This window comes from Lonchura striata, chromosome 7, assembly GCF_050655825.1.
Source record: "Lonchura striata isolate lonStrDom1 chromosome 7, ASM5065582v1, whole genome shotgun sequence".
NCBI lineage: Eukaryota > Metazoa > Chordata > Aves > Passeriformes > Estrildidae > Lonchura > Lonchura striata.
This window is the reverse complement of record NC_140709.1, coordinates 198,805-222,730: the sequence shown is the minus strand read 5'-3', so window position 1 is coordinate 222,730 and position 23,926 is coordinate 198,805. Positions and strand designations below refer to the sequence as shown.

The following is a 23,926-nucleotide window of genomic DNA, read 5'->3' as shown; positions in this document are numbered from 1 at the left end:
AGGGGACGCAATTGAAGGGGGGGAGCGCACGTTTCTGTGCCCTCGTTGGGGTGAGGTGAGCGCCGGAGCGTGGCGTCACTGTCGGGCCTTCAGAGGAAGGGAGCTGCAGCCGTGGCAGCGCTGGCAGGGCGGGGATCGCGCTGTGCCGCTGCATTCGGGGCGCTTCTTCTGCCCCCGGCCCGGCAGCGAAGGGTCCGGCGCGGAGCCCTGGCGGCAGTGCCGGGGCTGGCCGGGGCGGAAGGGGAGCTGGGCGCGGCTGGGCTGCCGCGGGCCCGCCGGAGCCGCGCCGGTGCGAGCCGTGCGGAGCCGAGCGGAGCTTTGGCCGGGCCGGCGGGCGGGGGAGGCGGCGCGGGCGGCGCGCCGGTGCCGGCCGGTGCCGCCGCTCCGGGCGCGGGGCTCGGGCGCCGCCGGGGCCCCCCGGGCCCGGTGCCGGCCCCGCCGGGCCGGGGGCAGCGGGCGGGGGTCTGCCGGCGCGGCGCCGCCTCTGCCTGCCTGAGGATCCGCTTTCCTGCCGGAGCCGCGCTGCGCCCGGGGCCGGGAGCGCGGCTCCGCATCTTCCAGCCTCCCTCGCTGCGGTGGTTTTGAGGAATTTATGGGATCCTTTTCTTTTGTTCGTAGTTGCTGTAGGAGAAGGGCCATGGTGTTACTTTTTGGTTGTTACGGTTCTTGCTTCAGGTGCGCATGACAAGGGGGTTTTTTTTGATTGAGTGTTGTTGGATTTCTTTTTGATCCGTTCTTATGTTTCTAAAGAATGTGTTCTTAAAGGTTTACAATGGTTTTTATGGGTCGTAGCATGAAGTAGACGTTAGGTTTTTAATTCGTTTGTGAAGGCTTTTATTAGCATGAGCATATGTAGTGTTTGTTTTGGTGGGTTTGAGGTAGTGTCCTGTAGTTAATCAGTGAGGTTTTTTTTAATATTGATTATTGCATTCTTGTTTATTATGTTATAGGGGTTTTATGCATTTGGCATATTTGATTGCCGTGTATGTTTTATTGTTGCAGAGAGTTCGGGAGTTATTAAAATTGTTACATTTCTCTTTTGGCGACGTGTTTATTTCTAGGTGGTATTTGTGTTTTGATGGTTTGAGGCATAATGGGTTTATTGAGTTAGGAATAATTATTTTGTTGTTGTTAATATATATATATATTTTTTTTTTAGTTTGATGTATTTGGTTGTTGTTTTTTTATTAGTTTTATTTTTGGGAACATGGGTATATCTATGGTGGGTCTTTATGCGCAGTTATTTTATCTGGGTGGTGAATTTTTTTTCCTTCGTGGTTTCGATTTTTTAATATCTGTAATTATTTGGTGGGTTTTTTTAGTTCATTTTATAGAGCATTGGGTTCTCTTTATGAGTTAGTGTAGTGGTAGAGTTTTGGTTATTTTTTTTAGAAACGTTCGGGGTCTGTTGTATGATTTGCAGTATAGTAAGTTAGTTGGGTTTTTTTTTTTTTCATTTTAGTGGTTTTTGTGATTTGCTGTGTGGATTTCTATAGGTTATTTTAAATGTTTGTTTCATTTTTGTGATGTGATAAGAACTGTTAGTGAAAGGAGTGTAGTGTGGGTTTTTCTGCTGGTAGTTGGTTGGCTGGTGGAGCCTTTCTGAATTTTTTGGATGGTATTGGTGGGAATTTGATGCTGTTTGTTTTGGCATTTTATTTTTAGGAATTGGATTATAACTGCAAAGTTTTAACTATAACTCTAATGAAACAAAAGAAATGTATAAATATGAAAATGGAATATAAACCTTCAATTTTAAATATAAACGGAATACATATAAATAAAACATGTAACATAAATAATGTTATCCATTACTATTAGGTATTATATTGTTTGATATAGAGTATTTTATATGTATATATAAATACATATAAATAGAGATTATAAATACAAGCAAAATAACCATATAGAGTTGTATAATTAATTCGTGTGGATATATAAATATAAAAATTACAAAATAATAGAAATCAATGCAGTACATAATGCATATTTTACAGTATATGTGTTATTATAACACATTATATGTCATAAATATTATATATCAAAATATAGTACCTCAATATATTGTGATAGAAGATATAAGTACTATTAAAAATAAAATATAGAAATATTTAAATATCGTTTAAAATAAAGGGGATTTTTATTTTCTATTTGGTAGTAGGTAGGGGTTTTATTACAAAAATTATAAATATAAATAAAATAAAATTAGAAATCTATGTGTAGAAATATATCCTAAATACATTAAGATCTATATAAAAATTCAGTGGTAAGTAAATATAAGTATTAGCAGTATGTACGAAATAGAGTTTAAATAATATTTTATCTATCTTGCTACCTTATAATATATATAATATATATTTATAAATACATCAGTGTAAAGTAGAAATACAAATGTGACTATAATGATGAAAAATTATATGAATAATCAAGTATTGCTTATAGACAGAGCTTTTTTTTTTAAATTTGGTTAGAGACAGGGCTTTAATAGAAAAAATATGAATATACATTTTATTTTGATATCGTTCTAAATATGGAAATATATATTCAATGTATACAGATATATATAAAAATATAAAAAAATAAAAATAAGTATTAGGAAGAGATAGGCTATAAATAACATCATACATCAATCTACATTTAAAATGTAAATTTGAATATAAATGCAAAAAATAGAGATAAATGTAAACGGAGCTTAAATAATGGGATTTTTTTAAAGATTTTGACTTGGATGGAGGCAGGGGTTTATTTTAAGCAATATAAACCTTCTAGAAATCTAAATCTAACTATAGAAATATATAAGCAATACATTAAGATATGTACTAAAATAGAATAAAATATAATAGAAATAAATGTAAGAAATTATAAAAATTCAGTTATACATCAATATACATTATAAATCCGAATGTGAATATAAATATGAAAAATATAAAAATAAAATACATTGAAATGCAGTTTAAAAGAAAAGGTTTTTTCTTTTGGTTCTTGTTGGGTTAGAGGCAAGGGGTTTTTTTTTGTTGGCGTTCTTTTCCGCGCGGGATATTTTGGGGCATTTGCTACCGAGGATGTTCCGGAGGGGACGGCGCCCGTTCTTTTTGCCGCCTGCCCCGCCCGCGGCCCCGAGGCGAGCGGCGGCCCCCGGCGGTGGCGGGCGGCAGTGCTGCCGCCTTGTGGACAGAGGTGGGTACTACAGACACAGCCCGCGGGCGCCATCTTGGGAGTGGCTTGGCGCGGACTCGGCTTGACCTTCTCAAGAGGGTGCAAAAACGAGGACAAGAAAGTCGAGGACCCGTGTCTGTTTTCCACACTGCCTGAATTGCCCGCACCGCCGGCGCCCCCCTAGGGGATTTTCCGCGGCAGTTCTGGTGCCGTGCACACGGGCTGTGGGGTCAGCAGCACCGCGAGCCTGCGGGATTTTGGCACGAGCCGACAGGCATCGGCAAAACGCCTGTCTCCGTCAAGGTCCTCACGGGCCGCCATCTTGCGAGTGCTTGTCGCGCACTCTCTTGACAAGTGCTGCCGCCTTGTGGACAGAGGGTGGTACTGCAGCCCCCCAGCCAGCGCCCGGCAAAACCACCGAGACGGGGCGGGAGCGAGCGGCGAGTGGGGCGGTGTCTGTGAGTGAGGGGAGGGCTGAAGGCGGCTCAGCGGCGGCGAGGATGGCGGCGAGGGCAGCCCGGTGGGGCCGGTGCCGGCGGGCGGCGGAGGCGCGGTCGCAGCGCTCCCGGGCCGCGGCCGAGCGGCATCGGAGCAGGGCTGCGCCGCCTTTCCCGGCCCCGCGCCCCTCTCCAGACGCCGGGAGCGGCCGCGTGCCGGAAAATGCCGCCGGGGCGGCGGAGCGGGGCCCTGGCTCTGCCCGCCCCTCCTGCCGCCCTCCTTGGAATGGTTCGAGGCGTTATGGGTTTATTGAGGTAGGAATAATTATTTTGTTGTTGTTAATTTAATGTGGGTTTTTTTTTATTTGTTTGTTTTTGTCGTTTGATGTATTTGGTTTGTAGAGCAGGAACTGCAGACAGAATCCTGCAGAAGTAATATGGAATTTGTCCTCCCAAAACCCACCCGGCTTCAAACCACTTTCAGCACGTGGTCTTCCTTAGCAGCACATGGTTCCCCCATGCTTGAGAGGCGCTGCACTCTACTTTTCTCTCCACCTTTGCTGACAGATCCTGCTGAAGGCTGAGGACAAAGCCCTACCGCTACACGGACAAAGCAGCAGACCTGGTTCGGGAAGCCAGCGTGCTCCAGGTTGCTACAGGACTCTGATCAAACATCAGCATCCCCGTCTCTCACATTGATGGTATGTGGTAACCCCTTAAGAACAGAACTCCACGACTTGGGGCTACCTTTTCTAACCCTAAGCAACAAACTGGGGATGGATAACTCTAGAGATCCTGTTATGTAAGGATCTCCAGGATTCAGCCCTCCATGTGTCCTTGGAATCAGCAGAGTTTCCACTTTACTCCCAGACGTAATTTTTGATGTGGTTGTGCCACTTTAACAGTATTTGAAATCTCTCTTCGTGTTCTTGCAGCAGCATTATTGAACTACAATGGAAATGTAGTCCTGCCTGAAGCTGTTCACAGAATCGTGGAATCCCAGAAGGGTTTGGATGGGAAGGCACCTTTTTTTAAAGCTCATCCCGTTCCACCCCCTGCCATGGGCAGGGACACCTTCCACCATGCCAGGGTGCTCTAAGCCCTGTCCAGCCTGGCCTTGGACACTTCCATGGATCCGGGGGCAGCCACAGCTTCTCTGGGCAACCTGTGCTGGACAGCAGCTTTGAAAGGCAGAATGAAGTACAGCTGTGATTTTTGTGCTGCCCCCAACATTGTATTGCCTGGCAAATGTGCCTTTGAATTTTTTTTTTTTTTTTTTTTTAAGGTTTTCTTGTTTGTTTTGTTTGCTTTCGTTTTTTTTTTTTTTTTTTTTTTTGTTGTTGTTGTTTTGTTTTTGGGTTTTTTTGGGAACTAAAAAGATACCTTGTGTTCCTGGAATGTTGCATTCTACCTCTGTTGTTTTCCCAGTTAGTCTGGATCCTCTGCTTACATTTTTTCCTTCACTTATTAGATGTCGTGGATATGCTGGCTGTTCTGATGGAGGGCAGTGATGGCTTAGATGAGGAAATTGTGTTCTCTTTAAATGAAGGCGTGATTATCCAGACATTTCCCTTCAGTGCTGTTGTCCCTGCTGCATTAGCAGCCAGGAATATGCTGTTGCTTCAGTCTGAAAACGGAACAGGTACAGTTTTTTTTTTTTATGTTTTATGTGTCGTTTCTAGCAGTGGAGTGAAAGTGGCATCATTTCTACTCTCTTGTAATAATTTTTTACCGTTTATAATTTTTTACCTTGAGGCATGTTATTACCTTCCCTGCAAGCAGAAGGAGGTGCAGATTGATGGTGTTTTGTGCTCAAGAGGGGCATTGAAGCTCTGTAGGTGCTTCTGCCCTAATTCCCTGACCCTGAAGAGAAGGGACACTGTCCCTGCATGGACAGTCTTGGTCTGGAAGTAGTTGGCCTCAGTAACACAGCGTTTTAAGGGCAGAGCATGGCGATCAGGAGAGGAAGGTGTTTCCCGTGCCTGTGGGCAGCTCTTCCCGAGATCAGGGAGAGGGGACTGCCTTGTTAAGTAGGAAATGGATGCGTTTCCCAAGGAAAACTTCAGAAATTAAGCTCCAGGGGCAAATACTGCGAGGTTCTACTACCTCCTTGAGGACAGCGTTAAAACCACAGGGGCATCAGCAGGGCTTGGAACAGGACTGGCCAACCGCAGAGCACCTCACGAAGCCCTCTCTGTGTATGTGGCAGTCGAGTAGCACCTGGGGGGTGCTGAAAGTCCCAGTTCTGACAGAAAATTCTGTTTAACTTGTACACGTTGGCTGGGTGTATCCCCCCAGTACAGCTCGGTTCTTCTCTGAGGCGGTGCCTGGCAGGGTGTCTCCCTGTAAAGAGACGGGCGTGTTTTTGGCACAAGACAGCGAAGGTGGACTGTTTGCTTCAGCAGGAGCTGATGATGTCTGGAGGGTTTTTCAGGTACCTCTGCAGTCAGGAGCACGTGTCTAGGTCACTGCGAACACTTTTTGATCTCGTTCAGTTCTTTTCTGCGTGAGGCTCTGTGGGCTGCTGGCAAGGCCCAAAGTAAGGAAGGTTGCCCCAGTGTCCGTGCTCATGTCAATAGTTTAATTTATTTGGCTTTTCTAGGAGCAGATGTCGTGGAGGACTTTGTTGCTGTTTTCACTGGCCTCCTGCACTCTCCGAGAGAGCCCCTTTCTCCCTGCTTGACGTTCCAGCTCTGTGACAAAGCTGCTAAGTATCCTCAGCTCTACCAGTTTAACCGATACTATAGACTCTGGATGCCCAAGTAGTCCCAGGAACCTGTGGTATGGAATACCTGAAGTCACTGAATTCTTGAGCCAGTATTCCTATAAAATCCTCACAGTTGACAGAGGTTACATTTCCATCAGGAACAGCGTTTTTATTGAGGAGGTAATTCTGCATCCTTGTTGATCGTGCTGGGGACACACGTTTGCTCCAGGGCTTTTCTCTGATGACACAAGAGGTCTCGGTGGTGTTTGGGAGGCGATACCAGGCCTCAGGGCTCATACAGAGACTCCTCAGCAGGCACAGCAGAGCCTGGTGTGCGCTGTGGCCTCTGTTTACAGTGCCCGGAGTTCCCCCGGGTGGGTGGAGGATCACAGGCCCCTGGGCTGGGTTTGGTGAGTTTTTCTCAGTTCAGCAGTGTGAACACTCCAGATACCCCTGGGGACACTACTGGACAGCTCTGTTCTAGCAGGACTGCACGCCTGTGCTCCCAGAGCTTCAGTTCAGAGCTCATCTCAAACCAAAGGTGGCTGAAGAGACTTTTGTTTCATACTCATCACTGTTTTTCTCTTACGCTTTTTGTTTCGCTTTAAACAGTTTGAAAACCACAAGGAGGTCAGGCAAGAGCCTTCTGTGGCACCGGATTCTGTATTTGCTACTTTGCTGAAGGGAGCCTGGGAGAGAGGAAGCAGTACCTTCCTGGAAGATGGTGTTCAGACAAAGTGGAGAGACTTGGCTTCCCGGCTCCCCCCACCTGAGCAGCTTTTGTTGGGAGTAAAGCACGTGCTGCTGTACCTTAAACCTACAGTGGAGAACTTCAGCAGATAATACTGTAGTGATGCTTGGTTTACTTTATGGCACAAGTTACAAATGACTCAGCTGCTAAAACTTAGGTTCCAGTGCTGTAGCTCTTTTTCCTCGACTCGCCTCCGAGGGTACGCAGCACCATACAAAACTGCACCTAATTTGTAAACAAATGTCAGTTGTTCTGATTATTGAAGCTGGGCTTTATTCAGTTGTGTGTGCTGTGGCCAGGTCCTTTGTACAAATAGTATACGGAGGGTGGGGAAACCAGAACTGCACATTCCTTGTGATATGTATGGGATTTTGGGGGGGGTTAAATGAAAAGGAGATGCAAAATGAGGGAATTGCTTTTAGATGTAACTATTCTTGTCCTAAAGGAGCCATCAGCTCTGTCCCGAGAGTTGAGTTACAAGTGTGTGTTGAAAGAGCCGCAAGCCTTTAGGGGCTGCAATTTGTGTGCCCTGGAATGAGGTGCCCTGAGGAAATGTGTGAGCCGGAGGGAGCCGAGCTGTGGGAGTGGGCGAATGGAGGCGGGTGCGGGCGGGAATAGCCGAGCGTGGCCGAAAGTGGCCGGGAGGGCCCGTGGAGGCGAGTGGAGCCGAGCTGCGCCGAAGAGGCGAGTGGGGCCGAATGCGGTCGGAAATAGCCGAGCTTAGCCGAAAGTAACCGAAGCTGGCCGAGGAGCCGAGCGTAGCCGAGCGGCTCCGAGTACAGCCGAGGCGAGCCGAGCTTTGCCGAAGAGGCTAATCGAGCCGAATGCGGCTGGTAATAGCCGAGCGTGGCCCAAAGTAGCCGAAGCTGGCCGAGGAGCCGAGTCCAGCCGAACCGAGCCGAGCTCGGCCGAGCGCAGCAGCCCGGGCAGGGCGGGGCGCCGGGGCGGAGCCGGGGCGCTGGGAGGATCCCCTCCTGTCCCTCTCTCTACCGCTCCATCCTCCTCCCCGTATTCCCCTCAGTTACCTCTCTTTCCCCCGTTTCCGTGTCCCCCCCCCAACTCGGCTCCTTCCTGTCCTGTCCCTGCCCTGCTCCTCCGTTCCATTCCCCCTCTCTCCCTCCTCTGTTCACCGTCCCTCTTCCTCCCCTGCCGGCCTTTCCCTTCCCCGCCCGCTTTCCTCCGCAGCCCGTCCTCCCTCCCCGACCTTTCGCATGCCCCGCTCTCCCTCCTCTCTTCCCGTCGCCCCTTCGCTTCTTTCCCCCGCAGCCGCGGGGCTCGGGGCGCCGGAGAATAAAGCCCCGAGGGCCGGAGCCCGGCGCCCCCCGGGCCTTGCGGGAGTCCCCGCACGGGGCCGGAGGCTCTCGGCGGATCCCCCGCGCCGCTCGGACCCCGCCCCGGCGCTGCCGGACCTGCGGCTCCGCCGGCATCGCGCTGCGAGCGGCCCCCGCTCTGTGCCGTGCCGGCCGTGCCGCGTCCCCGCCGCCTCTGCCGCTCCCTCTTTCTGGCCCTGGCCCGCGACAGCGAGGCGGGGCAGGAGCTTCGAGCCTTCTGGGGGCTGCCCCCCCTTCCTTGTTGCGGCGGAGTCCCTTTCTGGGGGGATGGACGCGTGGGAAGGGCTGGAAGGGAGTGCTGGGCTGCTGTCCGGGGCAGTTGGACTCGTCCTGTGCCTTCTTCGGGAGTCAGGGTTAGGGGCTGAAGACTCGGGGCTCTGATGTCATTTGGGGCACCCCAAGGTCGCTAGGAGAGGGACGCACACTGCGGTGGGGGAGCGGGTGGGTGGCAGATGAGAGGGGGGGTCACGCTGGGTGCCGTCCCGCAGAGGGACCCAAAGCTACCCCAAAATTCCCAGGGAGGGGTGTGTGTAGAATACTAAAACCTGGCAAGTGTTTCGTTTTCACAGGTATTGGTAAAGAATAGGAAGCTATGGCTAAACTAATTTGAAAAGAAGCCCTCTCTCGATCCACTCATTTGTACCCAGGAATGTAGGAAACTCTGACTGTGGATGGGCAGTAGTTTTGAAAATCATGCCGTAGCCTTTTTCTCTAGGAACGAACCAAGCGAGTGCCCTGAAACCAGCGGAGCAGCTGCAGGGGCTAAATGGAACAGAAAGGGCTCCCCGGCACCTTTTGCCTCCGTTCTCTGCCATTCCTCAAAACGTGTCGCAGCCCCGGAAGAGGCGTTTGTCATTCCAGCCTGCCAAAATAAAGACCTGTAAAATCCTAGCTCTGCCTTTTGTTTAACGTGTTCTTACTTTCTATTTATGTCATCACAGAAAGCAAGGAAAGAAGAAATGTGACTGGTTCCCACTATTGCTCCATGCAGGCATTTTTAAAGGCTTCTGTACTTCTATCCTCTTTTTCCACTCCAAGCTTCATTTTTCCCCTCCTTTTTCGAGGTCTGCTGCTTTGGGTGTCCCAAGGAGGGCTGGGTTCCTCAGCAGGGGTCTTAGGAGTTGGTGCTGATTCTGCTTTTCCACAGATATATCAAAGTGTGCTACCAAAGTGACTATTTTCTCCAGGGGAAAGCTTTCTCTCAATGACCATCAATGCATGTATGTGTTTTAATCGTGTAACCAGATGGATTAAGAAAAGCTGACACCCGTAGCAGATTTCTGTTGGATCTGTGTCTGTGAGAAGTGCGCTGTGTGCTGGAGAGGGAGAGACGCTGTTGGAGAGTGGCAACAGCGGCAGGTGTGAGCTGTTAGGATGATGGGGGCTCAGAGCAGCCCCAGGTGTGAGCTGTGAGGATGATGAGGAGGGGGCGGCTCCTCCGGGGGCTGATTTAGGGGGTTTTCCTCACATCGCTTTTGCACGGAGCTGCTGGAGAAGAGGAGTTTATGGGGGGCTCCCGGGGCTGTCTCCTGGAAGGACGGTGAGTGCTTCGGACGGGGTCTGGGGGATCACCTGGATATGCACTTGGAGACGTGGAGCATTGCTCAAAGGAGGAGCCGAGGGACAAACCCTTGTGCCGAGAAGCAGTAGCCAAACAGGTGAGCCGGTGCGCCTTTGTAGTGGGGGCTTTTGTCCTTTCCCTTTGAAATTTCGTCATCCTGAGGTTGAAATGGAGGGGTCAGTCCTGTGGTCCCGCCTTTTAAGAGGTTTGGATTGAGGTAAAATTCTCCCTTTTACCATTATTTGAGGCAGGCCCCTTGTTTTCTGCTCTTCTAGGGGACGCAATTGAAGGGGGGGAGCGCACGTTTCTGTGCCCTCGTTGGGGTGAGGTGAGCGCCGGAGCGTGGCGTCACTGTCGGGCCTTCAGAGGAAGGGAGCTGCAGCCGTGGCAGCGCTGGCAGGGCGGGGATCGCGCTGTGCCGCTGCATTCGGGGCGCTTCTTCTGCCCCCGGCCCGGCAGCGAAGGGTCCGGCGCGGAGCCCTGGCGGCAGTGCCGGGGCTGGCCGGGGCGGAAGGGGAGCTGGGCGCGGCTGGGCTGCCGCGGGCCCGCCGGAGCCGCGCCGGTGCGAGCCGTGCGGAGCCGAGCGGAGCTTTGGCCGGGCCGGCGGGCGGGGGAGGCGGCGCGGGCGGCGCGCCGGTGCCGGCCGGTGCCGCCGCTCCGGGCGCGGGGCTCGGGCGCCGCCGGGGCCCCCCGGGCCCGGTGCCGGCCCCGCCGGGCCGGGGGCAGCGGGCGGGGGTCTGCCGGCGCGGCGCCGCCTCTGCCTGCCGGAGGATCCGCTTTCCTGCCGGAGCCGCGCTGCGCCCGGGGCCGGGAGCGCGGCTCCGCATCTTCCAGCCTCCCTCGCTGCGCTGCTTTTGAGGAATTTATGGGATCCTTTTCTTTTGTTCGTAGTTGCTGTAGGAGAAGGGCCATGGTGTTACTTTTTGGTTGTTACGGTTCTTGCTTCAGGTGCGCATGACAAGGGGGTTTTTTTTGATTGAGTGTTGTTGGATTTCTTTTTGATCCGTTCTTATGTTTCTAAAGAATGTGTTCTTAAAGGTTTACAATGGTTTTTATGGGTCGTAGCATGAAGTAGACGTTAGGTTTTTAATTCGTTTGTGAAGGCTTTTATTAGCATGAGCATATGTAGTGTTTGTTTTGGTGGGTTTGAGGTAGTGTCCTGTAGTTAATCAGTGAGGTTTTTTTTATATTGATTATTGCATTCTTGTTTATTATGTTATAGGGGTTTTATGCATTTGGCATATTTGATTGCCGTGTATGTTTTATTGTTGCAGAGAGTTCGGGAGTTATTAAAATTGTTACATTTCTCTTTTGGCGACGTGTTTATTTCTAGGTGGTATTTGTGTTTTGATGGTTTGAGGCATAATGGGTTTATTGAGTTAGGAATAATTATTTTGTTGTTGTTAATATATATATATATTTTTTTTTTAGTTTGATGTATTTGGTTGTTGTTTTTTTATTAGTTTTATTTTTGGGAACATGGGTATATCTATGGTGGGTCTTTATGCGCAGTTATTTTATCTGGGTGGTGAATTTTTTTTCCTTCGTGGTTTCGATTTTTTAATATCTGTAATTATTTGGTGGGTTTTTTTAGTTCATTTTATAGAGCATTGGGTTCTCTTTATGAGTTAGTGTAGTGGTAGAGTTTTGGTTATTTTTTTTAGAAACGTTCGGGGTCTGTTGTATGATTTGCAGTATAGTAAGTTAGTTGGGTTTTTTTTTTTTTCATTTTAGTGGTTTTTGTGATTTGCTGTGTGGATTTCTATAGGTTGTTTTAAATGTTTGTTTCATTTTTGTGATGTGATAAGAACTGTTAGTGAAAGGAGTGTAGTGTGGGTTTTTCTGCTGGTAGTTGGTTGGCTGGTGGAGCCTTTCTGAATTTTTTGGATGGTATTGGTGGGAATTTGATGCTGTTTGTTTTGGCATTTTATTTTTAGGAATTGGATTATAACTGCAAAGTTTTAACTATAACTCTAATGAAACAAAAGAAATGCATAAATATGAAAATGGAATATAAACCTTCAATTTTAAATATAAACGGAATACATATAAATAAAACATGTAACATAAATAATGTTATCCATTACTATTAGGTATTATATTGTTTGATATAGAGTATTTTATATGTATATATAAATACATATAAATAGAGATTATAAATACAAGCAAAATAACCATATAGAGTTGTATAATTAATTCGTGTGGATATATAAATATAAAAATTACAAAATAATAGAAATCAATGCAGTACATAATGCATATTTTACAGTATATGTGTTATTATAACACATTATATGTCATAAATATTATATATCAAAATATAGTACCTCAATATATTGTGATAGAAGATATAAGTACTATTAAAAATAAAATATAGAAATATTTAAATATCGTTTAAAATAAAGGGGATTTTTATTTTCTATTTGGTAGTAGGTAGGGGTTTTATTACAAAAATTATAAATATAAATAAAATAAAATTAGAAATCTATGTGTAGAAATATATCCTAAATACATTAAGATCTATATAAAAATTCAGTGGTAAGTAAATATAAGTATTAGCAGTATGTACGAAATAGAGTTTAAATAATATTTTATCTATCTTGCTACCTTATAATATATATAATATATATTTATAAATACATCAGTGTAAAGTAGAAATACAAATGTGACTATAATGATGAAAAATTATATGAATAATCAAGTATTGCTTATAGACAGAGCTTTTTTTTTTAAATTTGGTTAGAGACAGGGCTTTAATAGAAAAAATATGAATATACATTTTATTTTGATATCGTTCTAAATATGGAAATATATATTCAATGTATACAGATATATATAAAAATATAAAAAAATAAAAATAAGTATTAGGAAGAGATAGGCTATAAATAACATCATACATCAATCTACATTTAAAATGTAAATTTGAATATAAATGCAAAAAATAGAGATAAATGTAAACGGAGCTTAAATAATGGGATTTTTTTAAAGATTTTGACTTGGATGGAGGCAGGGGTTTATTTTAAGCAATATAAACCTTCTAGAAATCTAAATCCAACTATAGAAATATATAAGCAATACATTAAGATATGTACTAAAATAGAATAAAATATAATAGAAATAAATGTAAGAAATTATAAAAATTCAGTTATACATCAATATACATTATAAATCCGAATGTGAATATAAATATGAAAAATATAAAAATAAAATACATTGAAATGCAGTTTAAAAGAAAAGGTTTTTTCTTTTGGTTCTTGTTGGGTTAGAGGCAAGGGGTTTTTTTTTGTTGGCGTTCTTTTCCGCGCGGGATATTTTGGGGCATTTGCTACCGAGGATGTTCCGGAGGGGACGGCGCCCGTTCTTTTTGCCGCCTGCCCCGCCCGCGGCCCCGAGGCGAGCGGCGGCCCCCGGCGGTGGCGGGCGGCAGTGCTGCCGCCTTGTGGACAGAGGTGGGTACTACAGACACAGCCCGCGGGCGCCATCTTGGGAGTGGCTTGGCGCGGACTCGGCTTGACCTTCTCAAGAGGGTGCAAAAACGAGGACAAGAAAGTCGAGGACCCGTGTCTGTTTTCCACACTGCCTGAATTGCCCGCACCGCCGGCGCCCCCCTAGGGGATTTTCCGCGGCAGTTCTGGTGCCGTGCACACGGGCTGTGGGGTCAGCAGCACCGCGAGCCTGCGGGATTTTGGCACGAGCCGACAGGCATCGGCAAAACGCCTGTCTCCGTCAAGGTCCTCACGGGCCGCCATCTTGCGAGTGCTTGTCGCGCACTCTCTTGACAAGTGCTGCCGCCTTGTGGACAGAGGGTGGTACTGCAGCCCCCCAGCCAGCGCCCGGCAAAACCACCGAGACGGGGCGGGAGCGAGCGGCGAGTGGGGCGGTGTCTGTGAGTGAGGGGAGGGCTGAAGGCGGCTCAGCGGCGGCGAGGATGGCGGCGAGGGCAGCCCGGTGGGGCCGGTGCCGGCGGGCGGCGGAGGCGCGGTCGCAGCGCTCCCGGGCCGCGGCCGAGCGGCATCGGAGCAGGGCTGCGCCGCCTTTCCCGGCCCCGCGCCCCTCTCCAGACGCCGGGAGCGGCCGCGTGCCGGAAAATGCCGCCGGGGCGGCGGAGCGGGGCCCTGGCTCTGCCCGCCCCTCCTGCCGCCCTCCTTGGAATGGTTCGAGGCGTTATGGGTTTATTGAGGTAGGAATAATTATTTTGTTGTTGTTAATTTAATGTGGGTTTTTTTTTATTTGTTTGTTTTTGTCGTTTGATGTATTTGGTTTGTAGAGCAGGAACTGCAGACAGAATCCTGCAGAAGTAATATGGAATTTGTCCTCCCAAAACCCACCCGGCTTCAAACCACTTTCAGCACGTGGTCTTCCTTAGCAGCACATGGTTCCCCCATGCTTGAGAGGCGCTGCACTCTACTTTTCTCTCCACCTTTGCTGACAGATCCTGCTGAAGGCTGAGGACAAAGCCCTACCGCTACACGGACAAAGCAGCAGACCTGGTTCGGGAAGCCAGCGTGCTCCAGGTTGCTACAGGACTCTGATCAAACATCAGCATCCCCGTCTCTCACATTGATGGTATGTGGTAACCCCTTAAGAACAGAACTCCACGGCTTGGGGCTACCTTTTCTAACCCTAAGCAACAAACTGGGGATGGATAACTCTAGAGATCCTGTTATGTAAGGATCTCCAGGATTCAGCCCTCCATGTGTCCTTGGAATCAGCAGAGTTTCCACTTTACTCCCAGACGTAATTTTTGATGTGGTTGTGCCACTTTAACAGTATTTGAAATCTCTCTTCGTGTTCTTGCAGCAGCATTATTGAACTACAATGGAAATGTAGTCCTGCCTGAAGCTGTTCACAGAATCGTGGAATCCCAGAAGGGTTTGGATGGGAAGGCACCTTTTTTTAAAGCTCATCCCGTTCCACCCCCTGCCATGGGCAGGGACACCTTCCACCATGCCAGGGTGCTCTAAGCCCTGTCCAGCCTGGCCTTGGACACTTCCATGGATCCGGGGGCAGCCACAGCTTCTCTGGGCAACCTGTGCTGGACAGCAGCTTTGAAAGGCAGAATGAAGTACAGCTGTGATTTTTGTGCTGCCCCCAACATTGTATTGCCTGGCAAATGTGCCTTTGAATTTTTTTTTTTTTTTTTTTTTTTAAGGTTTTCTTGTTTGTTTTGTTTGCTTTCGTTTTTTTTTTTTTTTTTTTTTTTTTTTTTTTGTTGTTTTGTTTTTGGGTTTTTTTGGGAACTAAAAAGATACCTTGTGTTCCTGGAATGTTGCATTCTACCTCTGTTGTTTTCCCAGTTAGTCTGGATCCTCTGCTTACATTTTTTCCTTCACTTATTAGATGTCGTGGATATGCTGGCTGTTCTGATGGAGGGCAGTGATGGCTTAGATGAGGAAATTGTGTTCTCTTTAAATGAAGGCGTGATTATCCAGACATTTCCCTTCAGTGCTGTTGTCCCTGCTGCATTAGCAGCCAGGAATATGCTGTTGCTTCAGTCTGAAAACGGAACAGGTACAGTTTTTTTTTTTTATGTTTTATGTGTCGTTTCTAGCAGTGGAGTGAAAGTGGCATCATTTCTACTCTCTTGTAATAATTTTTTACCGTTTATAATTTTTTACCTTGAGGCATGTTATTACCTTCCCTGCAAGCAGAAGGAGGTGCAGATTGATGGTGTTTTGTGCTCAAGAGGGGCATTGAAGCTCTGTAGGTGCTTCTGCCCTAATTCCCTGACCCTGAAGAGAAGGGACACTGTCCCTGCATGGACAGTCTTGGTCTGGAAGTAGTTGGCCTCAGTAACACAGCGTTTTAAGGGCAGAGCATGGCGATCAGGAGAGGAAGGTGTTTCCCGTGCCTGTGGGCAGCTCTTCCCGAGATCAGGGAGAGGGGACTGCCTTGTTAAGTAGGAAATGGATGCGTTTCCCAAGGAAAACTTCAGAAATTAAGCTCCAGGGGCAAATACTGCGAGGTTCTACTACCTCCTTGAGGACAGCGTTAAAACCACAGGGGCATCAGCAGGGCTTGGAACAGGACTGGCCAACCGCAGAGCACCTCACGAAGCCCTCTCTGTGTATGTGGCAGTCGAGTAGCACCTGGGGGGTGCTGAAAGTCCCAGTTCTGACAGAAAATTCTGTTTAACTTGTACACGTTGGCTGGGTGTATCCCCCCAGTACAGCTCGGTTCTTCTCTGAGGCGGTGCCTGGCAGGGTGTCTCCCTGTAAAGAGACGGGCGTGTTTTTGGCACAAGACAGCGAAGGTGGATTGTTTGCTTCAGCAGGAGCTGATGATGTCTGGAGGGTTTTTCAGGTACCTCTGCAGTCAGGAGCACGTGTCTAGGTCACTGCGAACACTTTTTGATCTCGTTCAGTTCTTTTCTGCGTGAGGCTCTGTGGGCTGCTGGCAAGGCCCAAAGTAAGGAAGGTTGCCCCAGTGTCCGTGCTCATGTCAATAGTTTAATTTATTTGGCTTTTCTAGGAGCAGATGTCGTGGAGGACTTTGTTGCTGTTTTCACTGGCCTCCTGCACTCTCCGAGAGAGCCCCTTTCTCCCTGCTTGACGTTCCAGCTCTGTGACAAAGCTGCTAAGTATCCTCAGCTCTACCAGTTTAACCGATACTATAGACTCTGGATGCCCAAGTAGTCCCAGGAACCTGTGGTATGGAATACCTGAAGTCACTGAATTCTTGAGCCAGTATTCCTATAAAATCCTCACAGTTGACAGAGGTTACATTTCCATCAGGAACAGCGTTTTTATTGAGGAGGTAATTCTGCATCCTTGTTGATCGTGCTGGGGACACACGTTTGCTCCAGGGCTTTTCTCTGATGACACAAGAGGTCTCTGTGGTGTTTGGGAGGCGATACCAGGCCTCAGGGCTCATACAGAGACTCCTCAGCAGGCACAGCAGAGCCTGGTGTGCGCTGTGGCCTCTGTTTACAGTGCCCGGAGTTCCCCCGGGTGGGTGGAGGATCACAGGCCCCTGGGCTGGGTTTGGTGAGTTTTTCTCAGTTCAGCAGTGTGAACACTCCAGATACCCCTGGGGACACTACTGGACAGCTCTGTTCTAGCAGGACTGCACGCCTGTGCTCCCAGAGCTTCAGTTCAGAGCTCATCTCAAACCAAAGGTGGCTGAAGAGACTTTTGTTTCATACTCATCACTGTTTTTCTCTTACGCTTTTTGTTTCGCTTTAAACAGTTTGAAAACCACAAGGAGGTCAGGCAAGAGCCTTCTGTGGCACCGGATTCTGTATTTGCTACTTTGCTGAAGGGAGCCTGGGAGAGAGGAAGCAGTACCTTCCTGGAAGATGGTGTTCAGACAAAGTGGAGAGACTTGGCTTCCCGGCTCCCCCCACCTGAGCAGCTTTTGTTGGGAGTAAAGCACGTGCTGCTGTACCTTAAACCTACAGTGGAGAACTTCAGCAGATAATACTGTAGTGATGCTTGGTTTACTTTATGGCACAAGTTACAAATGACTCAGCTGCTAAAACTTAGGTTCCAGTGCTGTAGCTCTTTTTCCTCGACTCGCCTCCGAGGGTACGCAGCACCATACAAAACTGCACCTAATTTGTAAACAAATGTCAGTTGTTCTGATTATTGAAGCTGGGCTTTATTCAGTTGTGTGTGCTGTGGCCAGGTCCTTTGTACAAATAGTATACGGAGGGTGGGGAAACCAGAACTGCACATTCCTTGTGATATGTATGGGATTTTGGGGGGGGTTAAATGAAAAGGAGATGCAAAATGAGGGAATTGCTTTTAGATGTAACTATTCTTGTCCTAAAGGAGCCATCAGCTCTGTCCCGAGAGTTGAGTTACAAGTGTGTGTTGAAAGAGCCGCAAGCCTTTAGGGGCTGCAATTTGTGTGCCCTGGAATGAGGTGCCCTGAGGAAATGTGTGAGCCGGAGGGAGCCGAGCTGTGGGAGTGGGCGAATGGAGGCGGGTGCGGGCGGGAATAGCCGAGCGTGGCCGAAAGTGGCCGGGAGGGCCCGTGGAGGCGAGTGGAGCCGAGCTGCGCCGAAGAGGCGAGTGGGGCCGAATGCGGTCGGAAATAGCCGAGCTTAGCCGAAAGTAACCGAAGCTGGCCGAGGAGCCGAGCGTAGCCGAGCGGCTCCGAGTACAGCCGAGGCGAGCCGAGCTTTGCCGAAGAGGCTAATCGAGCCGAATGCGGCTGGTAATAGCCGAGCGTGGCCCAAAGTAGCCGAAGCTGGCCGAGGAGCCGAGTCCAGCCGAACCGAGCCGAGCTCGGCCGAGCGCAGCAGCCCGGGCAGGGCGGGGCGCCGGGGCGGAGCCGGGGCGCTGGGAGGATCCCCTCCTGTCCCTCTCTCTACCGCTCCATCCTCCTCCCCGTATTTCCCTCAGTTACCTCTCTTTCCCCCGTTTCCGTGTCCCCCCCCAAACTCGGCTCCTTCCTGTCCTGTCCCTGCCCTGCTCCTCCGTTCCATTCCCCCTCTCTCCCTCCTCTGTTCACCGTCCCTCTTCCTCCCCTGCCGGCCTTTCCCTTCCCCGCCCGCTTTCCTCCGCAGCCCGTCCTCCCTCCCCGACCTTTCGCATGCCCCGCTCTCCCTCCTCTCTTCCCGTCGCCCCTTCGCTTCTTTCCCCCGCAGCCGCGGGGCTCGGGGCGCCGGAGAATAAAGCCCCGAGGGCCGGAGCCCGGCGCCCCCCGGGCCTTGCGGGAGTCCCCGCACGGGGCCGGAGGCTCTCGGCGGATCCCCCGCGCCGCTCGGACCCCGCCCCGGCGCTGCCGGACCTGCGGCTCCGCCGGCATCGCGCTGCGAGCGGCCCCCGCTCTGTGCCGTGCCGGCCGTGCCGCGTCCCCGCCGCCTCTGCCGCTCCCTCTTTCTGGCCCTGGCCCGCGACAGCGAGGCGGGGCAGGAGCTTCGAGCCTTCTGGGGGCTGCCCCCCCTTCCTTGTTGCGGCGGAGTCCCTTTCTGGGGGGATGGACGCGTGGGAAGGGCTGGAAGGGAGTGCTGGGCTGCTGTCCGGGGCAGTTGGACTCGTCCTGTGCCTTCTTCGGGAGTCAGGGTTAGGGGCTGAAGACTCGGGGCTCTGATGTCATTTGGGGCACCCCAAGGTCGCTAGGAGAGGGACGCACACTGCGGTGGGGGAGCGGGTGGGTGGCAGATGAGAGGGGGGGTCACGCTGGGTGCCGTCCCGCAGAGGGACCCAAAGCTACCCCAAAATTCCCAGGGAGGGGTGTGTGTAGAATACTAAAACCTGGCAAGTGTTTCGTTTTCACAGGTATTGGTAAAGAATAGGAAGCTATGGCTAAACTAATTTGAAAAGAAGCCCTCTCTCGATCCACTCATTTGTACCCAGGAATGTAGGAAACTCTGACTGTGGATGGGCAGTAGTTTTGAAAATCATGCCGTAGCCTTTTTCTCTAGGAACGAACCAAGCGAGTGCCCTGAAACCAGCGGAGCAGCTGCAGGGGCTAAATGGAACAGAAAGGGCTCCCCGGCACCTTTTGCCTCCGTTCTCTGCCATTCCTCAAAACGTGTCGCAGCCCCGGAAGAGGCGTTTGTCATTCCAGCCTGCCAAAATAAAGACCTGTAAAATCCTAGCTCTGCCTTTTGTTTAACGTGTTCTTACTTTCTATTTATGTCATCACAGAAAGCAAGGAAAGAAGAAATGTGACTGGTTCCCACTATTGCTCCATGCAGGCATTTTTAAAGGCTTCTGTACTTCTATCCTCTTTTTCCACTCCAAGCTTCATTTTTCCCCTCCTTTTTCGAGGTCTGCTGCTTTGGGTGTCCCAAGGAGGGCTGGGTTCCTCAGCAGGGGTCTTAGGAGTTGGTGCTGATTCTGCTTTTCCACAGATATATCAAAGTGTGCTACCAAAGTGACTATTTTCTCCAGGGGAAAGCTTTCTCTCAATGACCATCAATGCATGTATGTGTTTTAATCGTGTAACCAGATGGATTAAGAAAAGCTGACACCCGTAGCAGATTTCTGTTGGATCTGTGTCTGTGAGAAGTGCGCTGTGTGCTGGAGAGGGAGAGACGCTGTTGGAGAGTGGCAACAGCGGCAGGTGTGAGCTGTTAGGATGATGGGGGCTCAGAGCAGCCCCAGGTGTGAGCTGTGAGGATGATGAGGAGGGGGCGGCTCCTCCGGGGGCTGATTTAGGGGGTTTTCCTCACATCGCTTTTGCACGGAGCTGCTGGAGAAGAGGAGTTTATGGGGGGCTCCCGGGGCTGTCTCCTGGAAGGACGGTGAGTGCTTCGGACGGGGTCTGGGGGATCACCTGGATATGCACTTGGAGACGTGGAGCATTGCTCAAAGGAGGAGCCGAGGGACAAACCCTTGTGCCGAGAAGCAGTAGCCAAACAGGTGAGCCGGTGCGCCTTTGTAGTGGGGGCTTTTGTCCTTTCCCTTTGAAATTTCGTCATCCTGAGGTTGAAATGGAGGGGTCAGTCCTGTGGTCCCGCCTTTTAAGAGGTTTGGATTGAGGTAAAATTCTCCCTTTTACCATTATTTGAGGCAGGCCCCTTGTTTTCTGCTCTTCTAGGGGACGCAATTGAAGGGGGGGAGCGCACGTTTCTGTGCCCTCGTTGGGGTGAGGTGAGCGCCGGAGCGTGGCGTCACTGTCGGGCCTTCAGAGGAAGGGAGCTGCAGCCGTGGCAGCGCTGGCAGGGCGGGGATCGCGCTGTGCCGCTGCATTCGGGGCGCTTCTTCTGCCCCCGGCCCGGCAGCGAAGGGTCCGGCGCGGAGCCCTGGCGGCAGTGCCGGGGCTGGCCGGGGCGGAAGGGGAGCTGGGCGCGGCTGGGCTGCCGCGGGCCCGCCGGAGCCGCGCCGGTGCGAGCCGTGCGGAGCCGAGCGGAGCTTTGGCCGGGCCGGCGGGCGGGGGAGGCGGCGCGGGCGGCGCGCCGGTGCCGGCCGGTGCCGCCGCTCCGGGCGCGGGGCTCGGGCGCCGCCGGGGCCCCCCGGGCCCGGTGCCGGCCCCGCCGGGCCGGGGGCAGCGGGCGGGGGTCTGCCGGCGCGGCGCCGCCTCTGCCTGCCGGAGGATCCGCTTTCCTGCCGGAGCCGCGCTGCGCCCGGGGCCGGGAGCGCGGCTCCGCATCTTCCAGCCTCCCTCGCTGCGGTGGTTTTGAGGAATTTATGGGATCCTTTTCTTTTGTTCGTAGTTGCTGTAGGAGAAGGGCCATGGTGTTACTTTTTGGTTGTTACGGTTCTTGCTTCAGGTGCGCATGACAAGGGGGTTTTTTTTGATTGAGTGTTGTTGGATTTCTTTTTGATCCGTTCTTATGTTTCTAAAGAATGTGTTCTTAAAGGTTTACAATGGTTTTTATGGGTCGTAGCATGAAGTAGACGTTAGGTTTTTAATTCGTTTGTGAAGGCTTTTATTAGCATGAGCATATGTAGTGTTTGTTTTGGTGGGTTTGAGGTAGTGTCCTGTAGTTAATCAGTGAGGTTTTTTTTAATATTGATTATTGCATTCTTGTTTATTATGTTATAGGGGTTTTATGCATTTGGCATATTTGATTGCCGTGTATGTTTTATTGTTGCAGAGAGTTCGGGAGTTATTAAAATTGTTACATTTCTCTTTTGGCGACGTGTTTATTTCTAGGTGGTATTTGTGTTTTGATGGTTTGAGGCATAATGGGTTTATTGAGTTAGGAATAATTATTTTGTTGTTGTTAATATATATATATATTTTTTTTTTAGTTTGATGTATTTGGCTGTTGTTTTTTTATTAGTTTTATTTTTGGGAACATGGGTATATCTATGGTGGGTCTTTATGCGCAGTTATTTTATCTGGGTGGTGAATTTTTTTTCCTTCGTGGTTTCGATTTTTTAATATCTGTAATTATTTGGTGGGTTTTTTTAGTTCATTTTATAGAGCATTGGGTTCTCTTTATGAGTTAGTGTAGTGGTAGAGTTTTGGTTATTTTTTTTAGAAACGTTCGGGGTCTGTTGTATGATTTGCAGTATAGTAAGTTAGTTGGGTTTTTTTTTTTTCATTTTAGTGGTTTTTGTGATTTGCTGTGTGGATTTCTATAGGTTGTTTTAAATGTTTGTTTCATTTTTGTGATGTGATAAGAACTGTTAGTGAAAGGAGTGTAGTGTGGGTTTTTTTGCTGGTAGTTGGTTGGCTGGTGGAGCCTTTCTGAATTTTTTGGATGGTATTGGTGGGAATTTGATGCTGTTTGTTTTGGCATTTTATTTTTAGGAATTGGATTATAACTGCAAAGTTTTAACTATAACTCTAATGAAACAAAAGAAATGCATAAATATGAAAATGGAATATAAACCTTCAATTTTAAATATAAACGGAATACATATAAATAAAACATGTAACATAAATAATGTTATCCATTACTATTAGGTATTATATTGTTTGATATAGAGTATTTTATATGTATATATAAATACATATAAATAGAGATTATAAATACAAGCAAAATAACCATATAGAGTTGTATAATTAATTCGTGTGGATATATAAATATAAAAATTACAAAATAATAGAAATCAATGCAGTACATAATGCATATTTTACAGTATATGTGTTATTATAACACATTATATGTCATAAATATTATATATCAAAATATAGTACCTCAATATATTGTGATAGAAGATATAAGTACTATTAAAAATAAAATATAGAAATATTTAAATATCGTTTAAAATAAAGGGGATTTTTATTTTCTATTTGGTAGTAGGTAGGGGTTTTATTACAAAAATTATAAATATAAATAAAATAAAATTAGAAATCTATGTGTAGAAATATATCCTAAATACATTAAGATCTATATAAAAATTCAGTGGTAAGTAAATATAAGTATTAGCAGTATGTACGAAATAGAGTTTAAATAATAATTTATCTATCTTGCTACCTTATAATATATATAATATATATTTATAAATACATCAGTGTAAAGTAGAAATACAAATGTGACTATAATGATGAAAAATTATATGAATAATCAAGTATTGCTTATAGACAGAGCTTTTTTTTTTAAATTTGGTTAGAGACAGGGCTTTAATAGAAAAAATATGAATATACATTTTATTTTGATATCGTTCTAAATATGGAAATATATATTCGATGTATACAGATATATATAAAAATATAAAAAAATAAAAATAAGTATTAGGAAGAGATAGGCTATAAATAACATCATACATCAATCTACATTTAAAATGTAAATTTGAATATAAATGCAAAAAATAGAGATAAATGTAAACGGAGCTTAAATAATGGGATTTTTTTAAAGATTTTGACTTGGATGGAGGCAGGGGTTTATTTTAAGCAATATAAACCTTCTAGAAATCTAAATCTAACTATAGAAATATATAAGCAATACATTAAGATATGTACTAAAATAGAATAAAATATAATAGAAATAAATGTAAGAAATTATAAAAATTCAGTTATACATCAATATACATTATAAATCCGAATGTGAATATAAATATGAAAAATATAAAAATAAAATACATTGAAATGCAGTTTAAAAGAAAAGGTTTTTTCTTTTGGTTCTTGTTGGGTTAGAGGCAAGGGTTTTTTTTTTGTTGGCGTTCTTTTCCGCGCGGGATATTTTGGGGCATTTGCTACCGAGGATGTTCCGGAGGGGACGGCGCCCGTTCTTTTTGCCGCCTGCCCCGCCCGCGGCCCCGAGGCGAGCGGCGGCCCCCGGCGGTGGCGGGCGGCAGTGCTGCCGCCTTGTGGACAGAGGTGGGTACTACAGACACAGCCCGCGGGCGCCATCTTGGGAGTGGCTTGGCGCGGACTCGGCTTGACCTTCTCAAGAGGGTGCAAAAACGAGGACAAGAAAGTCGAGGACCCGTGTCTGTTTTCCACACTGCCTGAATTGCCCGCACCGCCGGCGCCCCCCTAGGGGATTTTCCGCGGCAGTTCTGGTGCCGTGCACACGGGCTGTGGGGTCAGCAGCACCGCGAGCCTGCGGGATTTTGGCACGAGCCGACAGGCATCGGCAAAACGCCTGTCTCCGTCAAGGTCCTCACGGGCCGCCATCTTGCGAGTGCTTGT

The 23,926-nt window shown here is 48.1% G+C and overlaps 2 long non-coding RNA genes across 2 annotated transcripts; both read left to right on the top strand.

The window, feature by feature from the left end:
• The first annotated feature begins 506 nt into the window (after positions 1-506).
• LOC146766851 (uncharacterized) lies at positions 507-9,273 on the top strand. Its single transcript, XR_014956659.1, has 2 exons — positions 507-6,480; positions 6,913-9,273. It is a non-coding gene; the product is annotated as an uncharacterized LOC146766851 (long non-coding RNA).
• A 1,467-nt stretch (positions 9,274-10,740) lies between these two features.
• On the top strand, positions 10,741-19,492 carry LOC146766850 (uncharacterized). The gene is made up of 2 exons (XR_014956658.1): positions 10,741-15,454; positions 16,415-19,492. It is a non-coding gene; the product is annotated as an uncharacterized LOC146766850 (long non-coding RNA).
• The last annotated feature ends 4,434 nt before the right edge of the window (positions 19,493-23,926 follow it).